The 7,787-nt window shown below is 42.6% G+C and overlaps 1 pseudogene; it reads left to right on the forward strand.

Annotated features, from left to right (window-relative positions):
* The first annotated feature begins 2,982 nt into the window (after positions 1-2,982).
* On the forward strand, positions 2,983-3,153 carry LOC123572714 (U2 spliceosomal RNA; annotated as a pseudogene).
* Positions 3,154-7,787: the final 4,634 nt, after the last annotated feature.

Below are 7,787 nucleotides of genomic sequence, written 5' to 3' on the forward strand. Positions count from 1 at the left end.
ATTATATTAAGTGCAATAATCCAGGGACAGAAAGACAAATATTCACGTTCTCACTCATAAATGGGAGCTACAAAAGTAGATCTCATGGAGAGAGAGAGTTGACTGGTGGTTACCAGAGGCTAGGGAAGGAATAGGGGGTGGGGGAATAAAGTGAGGTTGGTTAACAGGTACAAAAATACAATTAGATAGAAGGAGTAACATCTAGCATTTGATAATACAGTAGGGTGACCATAGTTAATAATAACATATTGTATAGTTCAAACTAGCTAGAAGAGAAGAATTAAAATGCTCCCCAAAAAAGAAAAGATAAATGCTTGAGGTGATCAATATTCCAGTTACCCTGATTTGATCATCACTTTTATGCATGTATGCAAGTATCACATGTATCCCCAAAATATGCACAGATATTCTGTATCAGTAAAAAAAAAAAAAAAAAAAAAGACATAGAAGTAAAACTGCAGATGTGAGGCTTGTAATTTTGGGAAGCTTTTTCATTCAGTTCAACATTGGTAAACTGCTCATTAAGGACTGGCAGTTAAGTTTGAGGCTTTATTTCTTTTTCCACAAAGAGCTATGAAGCTGCTTAAGAGAGAGTTATGCCAAGGTTCCAAGCACCATGCAGTTTAAAAATGAAACTGAAATCTGACTTACAACAAGTCAAAGTAGAGGGACTTTAAAGGACCACTCAGATTAGTTATTATGCGTTCCTTCAAGTTTGAGGCTATAGTGAACTTTGGTCTTAGTCCTGCTTAGATTAGTTTCCCACTACTACTACAACAAATTGCCACAATTTTAGTAGGTTTATTGTCTATATTTTTTTGAGACCGTGTCTTGCTCTGTTCCCAGGCTGGAGTCACATTTTTGTCACCTTAAAGTTCTGGAGGTCAAAGCACTTTGGGAGGCTGAGGCAGGCGGATCACCTGAGGTCAGGAGTTTAACACCAGCCTGGCCAACATGATGAAACTCTGTCTCTACTAAAAATACAAAAATTAGCCAGGTGTGGTGGCACACGCCTATAATCCCAGCTACTTGGGAGGCTGAGGCAGGAAACTTGCTTGAACCTGGGAGGCAGAGGTTGCAGTGAGCCAAGATCGCGCCACTGCACTCCAGCCTGGGTGATAGAGCAAGACTCTGTCTCAAAACAAACAGTTCCGGAGGTCAAAAGTCTCCATTCATCCGTAGATAAGATCACAGCGTCAGCAGGGCTGTGTTCCTTCTGGGAGCTCTAGAGGAGAATCACCTCCCTTCCCTTGCCCAGCTTCTGAGGCCGCTGGCATTCCTTGGTGTCTCCTTCCAGCCTCAGCTTCTGTTGTCCACATCTTCTTTTCTGATTTCTCCTGGCCTCTCTTTTACTTAGAGGAACCTTTATAATTACATTTGGGACCACCTGGATAATCTGAGATCATCTCCCTGTTTTAAGACCCTTAATCATGTCCCTATCACAGAGTCTTTTTTGTGATGTAAAGCAACATGTGTTCATTGGTTCTGGGGACTAGACATGGACATCTTTGCAGGGAACGATTGTTCTATCCAACCACTCCTGAGGAGCACCCACTGGCTAGCACCTGGTCAGTGAGCCATGGGAGGAAGTCTCATTGGGCAACCTGTGCTCCAAGGTCACATCAGGGCAGAAGATGCCTCACTGTTTTCCATGGACCAGAAGTGGACAATGAGAGAGAGAGAGAGAGAGAGAGAGAGAGAGAGAGAGAGAGAGATTCAGTCACTGTGAGAGCAGACAAGCTTCAGAGGAGAGAAGCCAAATATCACCATCTCCCAGGCATTAGGAAACAAGGGAAGGAGCAATGAGTCAGATCAGTGCTCTTCATGTGGGGCGTGAGGCTCAGGGCTGGTCCACCGACTGTTACTGCTCTATGGTGGGAATAGTACAGAAATTGGAAGTAAGCTTTGCTTTGTTGTCATGGTTGAGACAGGGTCTCACTCTGTCGTCCAGGCTGGAGTACAGTGGTGTGATCTTAGCCCACTGCAGCCTCCACCTCCGGGAATCAAGTGATCCTCCTGCCTCAGCCTCCTGAGTAGCTAGGACCACAGTCACAGGCTACCACACCTGGCTAATTTTTGTATTTTTAGTAAAGACAGGGGTTTTGCTATGTTGACCAGGCTGGTCTCAAATTTCTGAGCTCAAGTGATCTGTCCGCCTCGGCCTCCTAAAGTGCTGGAATTACAGGCATGAGCCACTGCGCACGCCCTCGAAAATAAGCTTTTAGAAAATTTTATAGCAGCTTGACAGTAATTTTATGTCTATTCAATGTGATGATTTAAAATGTAGGCTTCTATTTTGTGCTACTTTTTTTCATTTTATCTTCGCAGTAATTCATTTTTACTGTGTGTTTTCAAAAGTATCAATCCATGGCAGAATAGAAATTAAAACAAAACAAAAATAAAATCCGTTGGTTCTTTACCACAGATGGTTTTTTTCAAGAAGCCCCAAGCTAGGAGAGAGTGTATCATTCACAAAAGGGAACTCTAGGTAATAAAGTTCCCCCAAAAAATCCAAGAGGATGGAATCAGCTTTAAATACCTGCCAGGCACAGAGTTCCGTACCAACTCACTACACTATCAGTCTATGAAGAACTTTCCTGGTGCCCTTTCCCCCACTCCTGCCCCATTCTCCAACCCCAGAGGCTTGGCAAGCTGGGGAGGAGTCGGAGCATTGGGCACAGAAAGGGAGAAAAGGCCTGCCACTGCCGCTTCCTCCAGTGCAGCCTTCCCCATGCCAGGGGAAGGGAAAGGCTCCGCTTTAAATCAAGTTTATTATTATTATAAGAGACTAGACATGTAATTACTGAACTGAGAATGTACTCTGTGGTTTCAAGTGAATGTAGGGCTTTTTTTTCATTGTGTAGTAGTGACCAGAAAATTCATGAGGCCTGTCCAAGTTTTCAGCCAATAACAGGTCAAGAACAAACCCCACAGAATCATTTTAAAGGAACAGCTGAAGACCAGATTAGAAGCTACTTTCTGATCACTTGTCCGCCTTTTGGCTAAGATCAAGTGTAGTATCTGTTCTTATCAGAAGTTACTTTCTGGTTTTGTCCCACAAGTTATGATTGTTTAACCTAATAATTACATTACTCAGATATAGGGCAAGTCTTCATGTATACGCCGCTCAAAGTATACTTTAGGGCAGGGTTTCTCAACCTCAGCACTACTGCCATATTGGGCTTGATAATTCTTTGCTGTGAGGAAGCTGTCCCATGCATTGCAAGGACAATGACGTCTAGAACATCCATTCCAAGTTTATGGCAGCCTGAAGTGCCTCCAGACTGCCACATGTCCACTGGGGGACTAAACTGCCCCTAGTCGAGAAGCACTGATTTAAGGGAAGCAGTGTCTCTTCTTCCTGCCCTTCCCACATCCAGTAATTACCTCCCTTTCAAGCACCAAAGCATCTGAAATTCCATCATTCAACACACTCTTTGCCCATTCCAGAAATACTGTTTTGAATTCAACATCCTCTGAGAAAGGACATTGAGCTGTTATCATTGATAGGTTAGTGTGAATGGGATAATCAGATTTCTCTCTTACAGATTGGCCCATTAATAACTTACCGGCTGTAGGAAGCCACGCTGAGTGAGGCACAAAGATCTGGGGAAGCCTGTTGGTTTCTTCCATTGGTGAAACATCTCTTGAGACCATCTTCTCCCCAACGGCACCCCCACACCAGTTCTCTCGTTCAGGGACCCCACCTCTCACCCATATAATGGCAATTTTTACCATGTCCCCCTGCACCAGTTTCAGATCCCTCAAACTCATCCTCTGCATTTTTCTAGGAATGATCTTTCTCATAAAGTCTTTAAAGACTTGCCATCACCCAGACGAAAACATCCAAGCTCTTTAGTAAGACATGCACCTCAGCCTCCATCCATACTGCATTTTTCTATCCCCTAAGATTTTGCTGTTGCTCTTCCCTTTCCCTTTCTCTTTCCTTCAGCACCCATTTGTGTCCTGGAAAACTCCCACTCAACTTCCAGGCTCAACTTAAGCACTCAAGTTCTTGCAAATCCTTCTCTGATTCACTCAGCAATATTGAAGTGCTCCTTTTTCCATGCTCCTAGATAACAGTGAGTAGATCTTTAGTGCAGCACTTACCTCTTTGAATTATTTTCGTATTAGAATTTTGTCTCCACTAAACCATGAACTCATTCATTGAAGGTAAAAATCGTGGTCTGGTTGTTTTCCTGGAGAAGTTCATGATGCGGTTTATAGAGCACCGTGATGTGATAGAGCATCATTGTATCATTCCTATTCGTCTCATCCATCCACTCTCTGTCTCGCTTTCAACTCTCAAAGCCTGCAGGCCTCTATTCAGTTCTAATTCATCCTGCTGTCTCCCACCTCCAACCTCCCCATATGGTCTTCTCTCCTATTTGCTATGCTCTTCTTCTTTTCTTACTGTTAACACTGTCTCTGAAAACTCTGCTCATTTTCCACCTTTTAGCTAAATGTCTCCCTTTCTAGGAACCTTCCCTGAACTTCCAGACCAAGAGAGTTCCCTCTGTTTCACTCTTCCAAGGCATCCTGTGCTTCATTTTGTACTATTCTGTACTTACTACAATTTGGCTACTGTGACTCTCATACCATTACACTTGGGCTTAACAGATGTGCTATTACTTTAATTTTCTAAATAAAATTCAGTCTGATTTCTGAGCTTCTCACTCGCCATTGTAGAAAAAAATCAAAATCAGTCATGTTTTGGCAGGCCTTCAAGAGCACAGAATTCTGGAGGCTTCTGTAGTGCCTAGGACTTGGGGTAAGGGTCTCTAGTCTTCAGTCCACTGTGGTCAGAGATCCCTGCTGAAGTACTCATTGTTCAGTGTATGATCTATTCAAAGACTGAAGACTCTGATGCTTCATGCCAAGCTTTAGGGCTCCATCAGGCTGTGTTGTGACTGACACCCAGGATTCTCCCTCAAGTTGCACCCTGCAGCCACTTTTCCTTGAGGTCCCAAGACTTCACAGTGCCGTTGTGATTGCGACTTTTGCTTGTAGCCTCCAAGCACCAATCTCACCCCTAATATTTGCAGAGTAAAATGGAAGCTTATATACCATATGGCCAAATATTTCTTCTTTTTCTTTTCTTTCCCTCCCTCCCTCCCTTCCTTCCCTTTTTCTTTCTGGCAGGGTCTCCATCATGGCTCACACTGCAGCTTCCACCTCCTGGGTTCAAGAGATCCTCCTGCCTCAGCCACTTCAGTAGCTGGGACTACAGGCATGAGCCACTGCACCCAGCCCCAAATATTTTCCAAATTGCAAACCAAGCCAATGAATTGTTAAATAAAATGTGTTCTATTGCTATATGCTGACAAATATACCTACATAATTTCCTAAAAGGCTACATTCAAATTAAGAATTTTTAGATTCCTTGGAGTCCCGTGCTAGAATACGGTGGCCTGGTAAGTATAGGTCCTGATCCCACACCCCCACTGCATTTCACCAAAGGGCCTCACATGCCTGTGTGTGGTTCTTCAGCCTGCAGAACCAGGTTGTGTCCACACCCCTGCAAATGGCCATCCTTTGGCCTCCCTTTGGTCCTAGGGTACTCAACTGGTGGCACAATAGGATGGACCTGAAGGTAGGGCTGTTTGGATTGAGAGTTCTGGGCCCCAGGAGCCCAGAATGTAGCCTAAAGAAGAAGGCTTAGGTTCCAGGTGGACATATTCACTTGGCTGCACAGATGCTTTACCGTGGCAAAGCAGAAGTACCCAAAGAAGGGCCAGGGCAGAGCCCTGTAAAGTATGAGTCCAAAGCAGGGCCTGTCTTGCCTGAGTCTGACTGCAATCCTGAGATCACATCCTACAGCTCTGTTGGAACCAACTAATGACTAAGCAACAAGAGGCATCAGAAAGTAAACTTTCTCTGGCCGGGCGCAGTGGCTCACACCTGTAATCCCAGCAATTTGGGAGGCCAAGGTGGGTGGATCACCTGAGGTCAGGAGTTCAATACCAGCCTGGCCAACATGGTGAAACTCTGTCTCTACTAAAAATACAAAATTTAGGTGGTGCATGACTGTAATCCCAGCTACTTGGGAGGCTGAAGTGGTAGAATCATTTGAATCTGAGAGGCAGAGGTTGCAGTGAGCTGAGATGGCGCCATTGCACTTCAGCCTGTGTGACAAGAGTGAAACTCCATCTCAAAAAAAAAAGAAAGTAAACTTTCTCCATATGATAAATCAATTGAGAGTTGACTATTAATGCTAATTTAATAGACACTGATATGTGGAAGCAAAGCTAAAGGCCCATGAGTATGTTGCTAAGCCAATAAACAAACAACAAACTCACTGTTTCCAAAGTTGTATAAAAATTATTAACAGGTCTTATTAGGAGAAAGTATTCAATAACAAAATGTTTGAAAGAAATACATATTTTGAAGCAAACATTTTTTCTTTAATGCAGAACTTCTAGGAGCCCTTTTTTTTTTTTTTTTTTTTGACAGCGTGTTGCTCTGTAACCCAGGCTGGAGTGTGGAGTGCAATGGCACAATCTCAGCTCACTTCAACCTCCATCTCCCAGATTCAAGCGATTCTCCTGCCTCAGCCACCCAAGTAGCTGGGACTACAGGTGTGTGCCACCATGCCTGGCTTTTTTTTTTTTTTTTTTTTTTTTTTTTTTGTATTTTTAGTAGAGACGAGGTTTCACCATGTTGGCCAGGCTGGTCTCAAACTTCTGACCTAAGTGATCTGCCTGCCTCAGCCTCCCAAAGTGCTGAGATTACAGGTGTGAGCCACCGCACCTGTCCGGGAGCCTTTAATATAAGAATGTAGCCTGTGAATCTCCAAATAGACAAATAAATTAAGTTATATGTCCCAGACTTGTATGATGTGTGCGTGTGTGCATGCATGTGTGTATGTCTGTGTGTGTGCATATGTATGCACACATGCCTGCACATGTATGCATAATATATCTCTTGGCAGTAGAATTCTGAAAATGCTATCAATCAAATAAAAAAAAATCACTGTATCAGAGTTCTTGAGTACACAGGATAGAAACTACTTATAACCAGTTAAAAGAAAAAAGGAATTAAGCGGAAGGGTATCAGGGAGCCTTCAAGTCTCCAGTTTGAAAAGCAAGCAGCTTGGACAGTAAAAACCACAGCAAGAAAAGCCCTGCCCTAGAGCTACAGTTACTGAGATCAATGAGTTCCCAATCATCTCCATTTCCAACATCACAGGGAGATGCTCACAAATAATAAGTGAAAAAGAAAAAGCAAAAAGAATATGAGCCCAATTCAACAAAAAGAAAGAGAGAAAGATTTACAGGAACAATCTTAGTAGGAAATACAACAGAATGTTAGCCATGCTTTTCCCTGGGTAATGAAGTTACAGGGTATTTTTATTTTATTTATGTTCATAAATTACATCTGTAATTATAAAAAACGAATCTTTTTCAAACTACTTTTGCCAAGTCTAAAAGAAAAATTGTTCTAATGCCAAAATTTTGAGACGAAGTCCATTTTCACAATATTCAAATCCTTCTCGATTTCATAAACTTTGATGAGTTACTCTAGTTATCAGATGACCTTTTAAGTTTTACCATACTTGAGGAATTCTGGTGGAATAAACATTTTTAAAGTTCTTTCTTAACTTTTATATGGATAAATAGGACTTTATAAAATCAGAATTCCTGTAAATTACTGGCATTAGTGGTACACCAAGTCCCTGCTGTCAGTAATTAGTATAACTGCCACTAGCTGGTGCTATTGGTAGACTCTTGTAACAAGGAACTCCACAGTGCTTGTATACAACTTCAGATGAGACCACTTCACAGATA

This window comes from Macaca fascicularis, chromosome 3, assembly GCF_037993035.2.
Source record: "Macaca fascicularis isolate 582-1 chromosome 3, T2T-MFA8v1.1".
In the NCBI taxonomy this organism is placed as follows: domain Eukaryota; kingdom Metazoa; phylum Chordata; class Mammalia; order Primates; family Cercopithecidae; genus Macaca; species Macaca fascicularis.